This window comes from Eschrichtius robustus, chromosome 13 (assembly GCF_028021215.1).
Source record: "Eschrichtius robustus isolate mEscRob2 chromosome 13, mEscRob2.pri, whole genome shotgun sequence".
Lineage (NCBI taxonomy): Eukaryota > Metazoa > Chordata > Mammalia > Artiodactyla > Eschrichtiidae > Eschrichtius > Eschrichtius robustus.
In genome coordinates, this window is record NC_090836.1 from 13515971 (window position 1) to 13528549 (window position 12579).

General features: G+C 38.7%; 1 pseudogene; it reads right to left on the reverse strand.

The window, feature by feature from the left end:
• Positions 1-241: 241 nt before the first annotated feature.
• Positions 242-7810, reverse strand: LOC137775754 (large ribosomal subunit protein eL18-like; annotated as a pseudogene).
• Positions 7811-12579: the final 4769 nt, after the last annotated feature.

The window sequence follows — 12579 nt, forward strand, 5'->3', positions numbered from 1 at the left end:
GCAGTAATGGTCGGCCTGCTTGCTAGCTCTTCCAATTCTTTAAGAGGAGCCTGAAATCTAACGCTTATGTGAAATTTCCAACTTTTGAAAGTGGGAATTGATTTTTTAAAAAAATACTATGTAAACTCCAAAAGAAAATAAACAGTTTCCAGGCTAAATATGGTCCTTGGGCTTTCATCATTTTTTTTTTTTTCTTTTTTCAGCATCCAAAATCTTTTTCATAACAATGCAGGATCTGGAGTTAGTTTTTGTAGCCACGGCTGGCCTGTTGGCCTTTGGGCCCTTGGAGCATATGTGGCCATGTGGGGTTCCTGGGGCCTTGCCGAGATGCCTGGACACCTCTTGGCCCTTTCAAGGACTGGAGAGGAGGACAGGGCCACAGCCCTTGGGAGGGGGGCGTCCAGGGCCAGCTGGTCAAAGGGGAGGATCTTGCCCCTGGCCTTGGGGATGTGGCTCTGGTGCGGCTGCCTGCCCACAGTGTCCTGGCCAGGACGCTTCATCTTCCGGATCATCCGGGAAAGGGACAGAGGCGGCCGGTGGGTGCGACTCACAAACAGCCTCTTCAGGCCAACCTGGTTGAAGGTGGAGTCAGTTTGTCTGTCCAGAAGCCTGTGCAGATTGGCCAACAGCCTTAAGGAGGTGTCCTGGCTCTTGGGCTTGTCAACGAAAATAATCAATAAACAATCAATAATAAGAATAGAAAAGAGTTTTATATGAGCCAAACTGAGGACTATCCTGGAAGCCCCCTTCCCAGAGTAGTCTGAGAAACTGCTATGGAGAAACAGGGTTTTCAGCACGGTTTTATATCTTGTCAGAACAAAGAACATCAAACAAGTCAGGGTTAGGACTTCCCTGGTGGCGCAGTGGTTAAGAATCCGCCTACCAATGCAGGGGACACGGGTTTGAGCCCTGATCCAGGAAGATCCCACATGCCAGGGAGCAACTAGGCCCGTGAGCCACAACTACTGAGCCTGCACTCTAGAGCCTGTGCTCCGCAACAAGAGAAGCCACCGCAATGAGAAGCCTGTGCACCGCAATGAAGACACAATGCAGCCCAAAATAAATAAATAAATTTATTAGACAAAACAAGTCAGGGTTACATTTCTTCAAGGTTTCAAAAAAAACAACAAAAAACAACACATACACAGTGAGTCAGCATGGCCTTGGCATCTGGGAAGGGAGTCTTATCGTCAAAGGAGGACCGGCATTGGTGTCCCAGGAAGAGGGCATTTAATCTTTACTTTTAACGTGGACATTCTTTACTTTTGGTCATTGTGCCCTTTTTCTTTAATAATTAAAGCAGATGTGTAATGTGTGTTTGATAGGCCACCAACAGGCTATCTTAGTTAGCATAAAATTCAAGTTAACGCATGTATAAGCCAGAATGACTTCCCTATATCTCAGTATGTGAACATTTCTTTTATCAGGCTCCTTGTGTCAAACTTTTCTGTCCCTTGGCCAGGTCCCGAAAGGGAGAGCAGAGCCAGGGTGGGCGGGGAAAGCCTTCAACCAGTGGCATCTTGGTCCTTGAACTTTTGGTTTTAACCTCTATGGCAAACTCTAAACCAACTAACTCCCAACCTGCAATTCAGTTTTCTGCCCTTGTGTCTTTGTTCACACCAGTTCATGGGCCAGGACAGCTGTCTTCCCTTTTTTCCTGCCAATTCACTCTGAAACTTCCCCTGATCCTCTTCTTCATGAAATATCCCTTCTTTTTCTCCAGATCTCTTTTTTATCCTCTGGATCCACGTAATAGTAAACCCTTTCCTACACCAAAGTGTTCTTTGTGTCTTATTCATTTATATATGTATTTTATTCTGACTGCTAACAGGATAAAGTCCTTGAAGGCAGAGATTATTTTACTATGCCTGACACTTAGGAGACCTTCAGTAAAAGCTTGTAGAACTGAAATGAATTGGATATGGAGGATATGACTTACAGGTGCCTGTTGGCAGTGTTTTTCATGGAGACTCTTTTTTGAGCTGAACCATGTAGAGTTAATATTTACAAGGCTAAAGTCTAGGAAAAAAATCAGTTAAATCATGTTTCCTTAACAGATGGTGCATCTGTGTTTCCTAATGCAATATCCTGACTCTGTATAATTGTCATAATTAAGTAATAGTTGCCTGCACAATCTTTGGTAAAAAAGAATCTCTCCTATATGTGGAGTTTAAGGTAATGTCCCAATCCTGATGAATAAATGCTCCTGCATTTGACTCAACGTGGGCTGTTTCTGGTAGATTTCCTTCTTTGACCCCAAACAATTGATGAAGTCCTTCTTGGTTCAGTTTGTGAAGGTAGGTAGTTTAGAGCAAACCAGGCCTATGTGGTTAATTTCTGAAATGATCCTGGGACCCAGGACACAGAATTTTCTGGCTTTCTGGTCACTCACAGCTTGGTCTAATGCTTGAGTTAGTATCGGGGGGACTCAGCAGAGCTTGAGGAGTGTTGATGGATTTTTTTTTTTTTTCACTCACTTGAGCACTAAGTACATTTATCCATAGGATAATGATAAGAATTAGAAATTGTTATCATTCATACTTCTTTCTGTTTGATCTATATAAGTGCATTGTTTACAGGACAGTTGGGTGTGTGGTGGAAAGATCATTAAAAGAGACCAGCTGTTTGAAAAGCAAGGAGGTCACCTGAGCACCCCAGGATTAGTTTTCTCATGTGTAAGATAAAAAAAATGATATGCCTGCCTCTTAAAGTAATCCTCATTTCAGGATTAAATGAAATAATGTATGTGAAAACAACTTTGTGAACATGCTTTCCAAGTGTTCACCGTTGTTTATTTGAAGAACTTACGCACTGTTCCTTTGGTGGCTGATATCTAATTTCTTGGGAACCCTTTTGAGTCAACAAACAATGGCAGGACCAAATCAGGCCAAACCCACTGGTTTACTTATTGTCTAAGGCTGCTTCACTCAAGCATGGCAACGCTGAGTAGTGACAACAGAAACCTTAGGTCCCATAAAGCAAGAAATATTTAATATCTAGTTCTTTACAGACAGAGTTTGCCTACTTCTGCATAGTTTTTCACTTGCAGGAGATATTCAGACATTTGGCTTCAAGTCTGAACTTGAAGAGTGCCCCACCTAGACCTTCTTAGGTTTACTGTTTATTTTTCCTGTGGTCACGGGGGCAGGAATGAAAACACCTGTGGGATTTGGGACCAGAACAATAATTACTTCTCAGTCTTATCTGCTGCAGCCAGAAGAAAACATCTGCTTTTTTAATTTTGCAGAGAAGGGCAGAATTAAAACTCTCTGGGGACTTCCTCTGTATCTCTGACACAGAGAGGGAAGGTTGGAAGGCAGGTGAGAACATTTCCGGTGTAACAATGCAAACTTAGCACAAATCAAATTAGCTGAGGGTGAAGCCTGGGCTTTAAAGTTTAAACCTAAATAGGTCTCATTGCTGTTCTTGAACCAGTGGATATATGTTGGCAAAAGTCCCACTAATTCTTCGATTTGTTTAATAAAAGTCATTTTAAAAAAATCAAATGGATCACTGGGCAGAAATTTGACCAGAAGCACCTTCCAAGTGATAATTAGCTAGCCAATTTTTTTCTGAGTTTTATGTTATCATAAATATTCATGACACATTCCCCATCAAATTGTAAGTTCTTCAGGAAACACTGTTATCAGTTTAAGAACATGAATCAGACTGATAAAGCTAATTGGTTAGGCTTCTTTTTTCTCCTTCATTTTAAATAAAGCTGTCCAAGGTTCCCAGGGTAATGAAGAGCTTTGTTGTTATGACAACTGCTTATTCCTTTCCCTTTGAAGAAGCTTGTGATGTGATAGGCAACACATCAGGAATAATTAAAACAAATGATAAGCGAGACACATCCGCTTAGAGGAATAAACCAGCACAAACTTAAACCATTTTACTGGTTTTCAATTACTGATTTCATCGCAGGAAATTCACATCATTTGAGCTGGTCATTTGTGCCAATTTCCATCATTTCTTCATCCAAAAATCTTGTCAGTCAGGGAGGATTTAGTTATATACCGAGACCTTTTTTGCCCAGTGCCTCTCACTGTCTAACTTACTCTTCTCCAAATAGTCTGAAACACCAGAAGTGATGGTTTATCAGGGCAAAGGGGCACACTTTAAAATGATTTTGAAAGCTCACATGATTTACATGCTCTGATTTCTTCAAGGAAAGGGCGGTTGTAGTACTATGGCTTTAGAGCTCACTCCCTAGAACCATAACATAGCTTTCACTTGCTGCTTTGTGCCAAGTTCTTTCACATCCCTTTCTCCTTTAACTTTTACTTGTTGATATCATGTCCATTTCACAGCAGAGGACTCCAATCCCCCAAAGTCCAAGGGACACGCTCAAGGTAACTTGGCTGAAAATAATTAGGCGAGAATTCAAACTCAAGTCTTTTGACTCTAGTTGCTCTTTATAAGATGCTAAACTGAAGGAAAACATTGATTTGAATAATTAAAATATAATTCTCTACTGAGGTGGGCTATTACTCTTACTCCAATTCCTCCTCATTTCTTTGCTAACCACTTCGACTAGCTAGCCTAAAGCATTCTTCCCCCAACTCCAGGGCATGAACCATTGGGGGGTTATAAAAATTTTAGGGATAAAACACAGATTCTTTTCTTTTTAAAAAATTAATGAGAGACTAGGATATAAAGTGTCAGGGTTTCTTGGGTTTTATGTATGGTTTTATGACTTTTTTTTCATTTTATATATTCTCGTGTATACTTGGTTGTAAGTCATGGTCTAAAAAGCTTGAAAGGTCACTTCTCTATACTATCTTTGTTCACCTCTTAATTCTCTAATTTTATTTCACTTCTCTTTTTCTGCCTTTTTTGATGCTGATAGACATGAAATGAACTGTTAAATATTTGTCTTTAATAAATGGTAACTGCAAAATCAGACTTGGCTACCTCTCTCTAAAATAGTAAGAAAACAAAGAAAGCTGTCCTTCTTACATGAAATTTAAGACTCCGTTTTTCCTTTGTGAGAGTCGGGGAACTAAGACCTCAATGAAAAAAAAAATGATCCTGCAGCCCTCTAAGTTAAATGCTATGCATATATTGACAAGATTTTCTTCCATACTTTCTGTGAACCTCTTTTGTTTTACTGTAGGGTTCCTGGCTTAATTGCTACTCTTCTTGGAAAGAGCCACAGAGGATTGGGAAGGAATTTATATGAGAAGAGTGAATACGAAAGTGTATTGGAGAGATGTAAACATAGGATAGACTTCTATAAAGTATTCTTGCCAAAAATATTTAACCCGAATTCATCAAGCCTCTAGACCTAATCTGTAGAGCAGAGGAAATACAGGGGATGGAGGCACAAGTTAAGTGACACCGTAGAGAAACAGACAAATTCAGAGTGTGTGTTGCTTTAAAGACAAATTTGTCTAGACGTTCTTAAAAGGAAAGGTCATGGAGGGAAAAAGAGTGGGCTTAAGTACTAGATTAAAAGAGACTAAAGAGACGGTTAACAACCAAATGTAATAAGAGAGAATTGATTGAATACTGCATAGAAAATGAATTTATAAAAGTCATTTTTGGCATAATTGAGGAAAATTAAATATGGACTGGATATTAGATATTATGGAATTGTTAATTTTCTTAAGTGTGATTATATTATGGTTATGTAACTGAATGGCTTTATTCTTAGGACATGCATGGTGAAGTATTTAAAAATGAGGTGTCATGTCCATAATTTGTAATTTACTTCTTAATAATTCATCTATCTATCTATCTATCATCTATCTACCAATCCTGCATCTATCAAAAGAGAGAGAGATAGATTGAGCAAGTGTGGTCAAATATTTACAGCTAGTAAATCTAGGTTAATGATATATGGATTTTTAAAAATACAATCATAACTTGTCTCTAGGCTTAAAAAGTTTTCAAAATAAGAAGTCAGGAGAACAGAAAATACATATGGTATGATTCCATTTATATAAATTTCAAAAACAGACAAAACTAATTTATGGTGTTAGACATCAGGATGTAGGTTGCCTCTGGGAAGGCCTGAAGGGATTATGATTGGGAAGGGACACAAGCGGATTGAGGTCTAGGACTATTCTAATCCTTAACTTGGGAAGTGGTTATGTGGGTGTGTTCCCATTGAGACAGATCACTGAGCTGCATACTTTGTATATGTCTTGTGCTTAAAAAAGTAAAAAGACAGAGTAGATAATTAACATTCGAGAGTGGTTTATTTCTGCTGGGGTTGAAGGGATTGATTTTTCAGTGCGAGAAAAGGGAAAGTAAAAGGCTGAACTTATATCAAAGGCCATGTCTGAGTTTGGGCAAGGCCTTCAGAAATCTCGAGTTTGGGGAAATGGGGGCTTAAGCTAATTTGTATAGTTTCTGCACGTGGCTAATTAAAAAATATTTTGCTGTTAAAATTGCTTAGATGTAAAAAAAATTAAAGTAATTAAAAATTATTGCTTCAGATGTTGAATTTTTTTTTTTTTTTTTGGTTGCGTTGGGTCTTTGTTGCTGCTCACAGGCTTTCTCTAGTTGCGGCGAGCGGGGGCTACTCTTCGTTGCGGTGCGTGGGCTTCTCATTGTGGTGGCTTCTCTAGTTGTGGAGCACGGGCTCTAGGCACACAGGCTCAGTAGTTGTGGCTTGCAGGCTCTAGAGCACAGGCTCAGTAGTTGTGGCGCACGGACTTAGCTGATCCGCGGCATGTGGGATCTTCCTGGACCAGGGATCGAACCCGTGTCCCCTGCATTGGCAGGCAGATTCTTAACCACTGCGCCACCAGGGAAGTCCCAGATGTTGAATCTGAAAGCCCTGCTATACCATATATGGTTGTCACACTGCTTTAAGTTCATTATTATACAGTTGTGTTGTAGCTATTTCTGTAAGATTTTTACAACAAGATCCAAAATACTATGTATTTTTTATGCTAAGAGAGTATGTGCTTATCTTCCAAAGGTAATGGTACTGCCAGGCAGAATAGAATCTGGTTTATGGGCAAAATGGCTATTTCTCAGTTGGTATTTCTCTAAGCTTTTAACTTTGGATTAGGAAGGGAACCAATAATTCTCCCCACATTCTACTACTTCTCTCCTATCATGGGTGGTTGCAGGTTTCCTGGATGATGGTTTAGAACTCATTCATATACTGGGGCATTTGCTACCCAAAGGAGGTTATGAATCAAAAAAGTACTGCTAAGCTCCTACAGTGGTATAAGATGGTCTTAACTGATATTATGGTGATTCTTATGTATCACGACAGTTTCTGGGAAGTAAAACCATCCACTCTGACCTGGGTGCTATTTATTTTTCTTCTGATATATTCATCTCTTCTTTCATTCATTTATTCAACAGAGTCCTTCACTGGAATGTATGTTTCATGAGGGTAGGGACTTCATCTGTCTTGTGCACTGCTGAATCCCTAGTACCCAGTAGCTGGCACATGGGAGACACTTAGAAACTATCTGTTGAAATAATGAATGGATAAATGTGCTTTAAGAACCTAATATATGTTCAAAGCAGGCGTAGAACAGAGAGAATTGGAGGTTGAGACTTAGTATGAGCAGAACAGTGGAATCCTCTGCCTGCCTTAAGGGATTTCAGCTCAGAGTTTTATCTCCTCAACTCTTGTATTAGTTAAGGTATCGCTGGCTGCCATAACGGGAAACTCCCAAGTCTTAGGGGCTTATGATATCAAACATTTATTTTTTACTTAACTGACATCCAAAGTTTGTGTTTGGTACCAGCTGAAGTGGAGGGTGGGGAAAGCAGGAGCCGTGGAACACAGTTTTTCTGAGATCCGGGACCGTGGAGGCTCTGACATGCACAACCCAGGCATCCGAGCTCACTCTGACCAGTGATATTCAGCTGGTGGAAGGGAGAGGATGGAGAAGACACACGTGTTTCTTGACGATCTTGGCTTGAAGTGATATCTACCACTTCTGCTCACGTTCAGTTGACAAGAACTAATCACACCCTTGTTTATCCCCGACTCCAGATGCAATGGGGGCTGAGCAGGTAGAGCGTCACGGGCTGATGACCTGGGCAGCACAGGGCCTCATGCCTAGAAGGGCTCCGTGCTGGGTTTAATGCTCTGTTATCATTATCTTGAAATTATTGATAATTTTTTAAAAGTGGGGTCAGCATTTTTATCTTACACCAGGCCACACAAATTATTTAGTGGGGCCTGAGGCTGAGAAATGTACTCTTTGACAGGGCAGCCTCTTCCCAACAATTGCTCTGCATTATGGAAGGGAATCATAAATATTTGGTGGACAGCTAGCTATCTCCGCCAGCCCTAAGCATTGTTTCCAAGTTTGAAGCAAATAAGGGTCCATATGATATTTTAAAACATCCAGTATTTAAGAATCCCCAGTAACCAAGTGAAAAGAATCAGAAAAGTACTGCTAAGCTTAAAGCTTTTTTAAATGACAGAATGCCACTAGCTTGGCTAGGAAAAATTTACAGCAAGGGCATATCTTAATAGAATGGGCATCTGTGGAAAAGCAACATGGCACAGATATATGTGACAACTGTAACCACATGCCAATTCTAGTATTTTGGATTCAAGAAATATTTAATAAGTATATAGTAAGTGTCAGCCATTCATCTATGGTTGGGAAACCACAGTTAAGATAGACCAAAAAGAAAAAATCCCTGCCAATAAATTTATATTTAGTGCCATTCTTTTATATGTATATGTATATATGTATATACGTGTATATATAAAAGAATGGCATTAAATATATATTTTATATATTTAATTGTATATATATATATATTTAATTGAAGTATAGTTGATTTACAATATTGTGTTAGTTTCAGGTGTACAACAAAGTGATTCAGTTATACATGTATATTTTTTTCAGATGATTTTCCATTATAGATTATTACAAAATACTGAATTTAATTCCCTGTACTATACAGTAAATCCTTGTTGCTTATCTATTTTATGTATAGTAGTTTGTATCTGTTAATTTCATACTCCTAATTTATCCCTCCACGCCTCCCTTTCCCTTTTGATAGCCATAAATTTGTTTTCTATGTCTGTGAGTCTGTTTCTGTTTCATAAATAAGTTCATTTGTGTCATATTTTTAGATTCCACGTATAAGTGATATCATATGAGGTTTGTCTTTCCCTGTCTGACTTACTTTACTTAGTATGATAATCTCTAGGTCAATCCATGTTGCTGCAAATGGCAATATTTCATTCTTTTTTATGGCTAAGTAATATTTCATCATATATATATATATATATATATATATATATATATATATATATATATATATGTGTACAAGTACTTATGTGGACTTAGGCTTTCATATATATTAAGTAATACCTAGAAATGAAATGGCTGGTAGGTGTATGTTTAACTTTTTAAGAAATTGCTAAACTGTTTTTCAAAGTGGTTGTACCATTTTACATTCCTGCCAGCAGTGCAAGAATAAGAGTTACAGTTGCTCTACACCATCAGTATTTTTTTAAATTTAATTTTATTTATTTTTTTATACAGCAGGTTACCATCAGTATTTTTAATTTTAGAGCTTTTAATAGGTGTGTAATGGTATTTCATTGTGGTTTTAATTTGCATTTCCCGAACTACTAATGATGTTTAAAATCTGTTCAATACATTTTTATTATTTTTGTTTTAAATGCAAATTATCTTTGAGGGAGCATTGCATAATAAGAAAAAACTTTTTATATTATCCACATAGCTTATAAAGTATTATTTCAGCTTTTGCATTTAAAAAATATTTGCCTTCATTTTTGAAGTACATTTTTACAGGATATAAAATTGTAGGTTGAGAGTTTCATTCTTCCAGTACCTTAAGCTTGGCTGCTCCACTGTCTTCTCACTTGTCTTATTTCCAGTGAGAAGTCTGTTATCCTCCTTATCTTTGTCCTTCTGTACATAACGTGTCTTTTTTTCCTCCGGCTGCTTTAAATTTTTTTCTTTTTATGACTGGTTTTAAGCATCCCAATTATGATGTTCGTTGGTGTAGTTTTCTTCATGGGTATTGTGCTTGGGGTTTGTTGAGATTCTAAGACTTCTGGGTTTATAGTTTCCATCTAATTAGGAAAAAATTTGATCATTATACCCTTAAGTATTTTATCTGCCCCATTTCTTTCATGGATACCAATTACTTGTATATTAAGCCACCTGAAGATGTTCTACAACTCATGGAAGATCTGCTCCTTTTTTTCCAGTCTTTTTTCTTTCTGTGTTTCTTTTTGGATAGTTTCCAGTTCTTTGTCTGAAAATTCACTACTATTTTCATCTACAGCATCTGATCTATTATCATCCCCATATGGTGCATTTTTCATCTCAGGGATTATAGTTTTCATGTCCAGAAGTTTGATTTGCATTTTTTATATATTTTCATGTTTCTGCTTAACACGTTCAGTCTTTCGTCATAGTGGACATAGGAAATACAGTTGTCATAACTGCTTCAGTGTTCTTGTCTATTACTAATCCCATCACCTGTGTCATTTCTGGGCAGAATTCCATTATGCGGTATAATTCTTTTATACTCCAGGGCGATCCACTGCAGATCTTCAGAGCTCTGTCTGCAGCTCTCTCCTCTCTGGTTACCCTTCTTTGTGAATTCTAGCTGCCTTGGCCTATGTGGACTTCCAGCTTCGTTTCCTCAACTCAGGCACACCTCAGGGTTCTACCTGGGGTCTCCTCTCCTGTGCTACAGCCTGGGAACTCTCCCCAGCTAGGAAACTGGGACAATTGTTAGGTTCACCTCATTTCTTTCTTGTCTCTCAGTGATGGTTGCCTTTAATTTTCTGGTGTCCAATTTCTTGAAAACCTCCTTTTTAAATATATTTTATCTTTTTTTAGTTGTTTCAGGCAGGAGCCTAAGTCTGGTCACTGTTATTCATCTTGGCTGGAAGTGGATATCTCTATGACATTCTTTTTTTAAAAAATTTTATTGTATAATGGAGTATAGTTGATTAACAATGCTGTGTTAGTGTCAGGTGTACAGCAAAGTGATTCAGTTATACATGTACATGTATCTATTCTTTTTCAAATTCTTTTCCCATTTAGGTTATTACAGAGTATTGAGCAGAGTTCCCAGTGCTATACAGTAGGTCCTTGTTGGTTATCTGTTTTAAATGTAGCAGTGTGTACATGTCAATCCCAAACTCCCAAGAGTTTGGTAGACATTCTCGACTACCTCTTAGAATCTCACAGCCACCACCAACACCAGCAAACACAAAAAAGGCCCTGTCAGAGAGTTGAATCGTAGTGAAGAATATAACTTTCTTGTACACAATTGATGCTCAATAAGTATTGCACAGGTAAACAAATGAAGTACTGGAAGGGATACCTCTGAGAAGAAATACAAAGGAGGAGGAGAAGCAGAGTTGTATTTGCCTTCTTCATACCACACCTTGTTGGTGGGGATAACAGAAACGAAGCCTTCAGTTATGTCGTTTGTCAGGTATTGCTGGTTCAGAAAGCAAGTGGCAGGTGCAGGTGCCAGGGAAATGAAGCATTGCTACTTAGCAGAAGGGGAACACTTCAGTTCCTCATGCTAATGTCGTCATAGGGATAAAAGCAAATACAGTTCAGCAGATGCTAAAAAAACGGTGGGGTGAAATTGATAGTGTCTACAGTATGAAATATCTTTGGATGGAGATATACAGTTTGTGAAATAATGTCGTTGCACTTCAAAGTCTCTTGCTGCCCTGATCCCACCTTGAAATTTCTCTTTCCTCACCAATGAAATAATGTATTGCATAAATGCCGTGATGTTTGGGGAGCACCCAGTGTATCCGTGCAGAACATTATCTTAGCTGTGTGTAATGAGGAATCCTGCGGCCTGAAAAAATGGGAGACTGCTGTGCCTGCTAGCAGTACTATTATTCTCCACATAGAGCTGGGGGCCATTTCGAGTTTGGAAAAAATAAAAAACACGGACTAAGCCAACTGAGTATAATATAATTCTTGAAATACAAACAGTCCTACACTTTTCTTTTAAATCCACTTAAGTACCTGAAAAGCTTTAAGGAGGGATTTTAATGACTTAATGCAAGAGCTGTGCACAGAATTAGCATGTCTGAAATTTTTTTCTTTCTCCTTTAAACTGTTGAAGAGAGGACTGTAGAGAATTTCTGAGATTGGGATATGTGGCTTATTGACATCAAAACCATGTACCACAAGGGCAGTTTAGACAAAGTGAACGTGGCTTCGTTTTTAGCCCTTAGGGAGAGGCTTCCCCTCCACCAACTTTCAGAGCACAACCCCTGTCGCTGAGTTGGCGACACAGAGGATGAACCTAGGTCCATGGTTTCTGTCTAGTGGACGATAAACACTAAATCCCCTTGTCACTGATTTGTTTTTGTGAAATTGTGTGATCGCGTTGACCTCTCAATATGCAAATATTCCTAGGAGAGGTACCACAGTGAAAGTTTTAATCGGATCATTTCTTCTCTTTCACAAAAGAGACTGGTCAGCATGAAAGGCCTGGGGACGTTGGGAGAGGAAGGAATAATAGAAGGGATGAAGAAAAAGAAGGCAGGACCCAAGGATGTACCTCCAATTTCAGAATTCTGCTAAGGAGCAGTAATGTCATCACTCATTCATCTTTTCATGT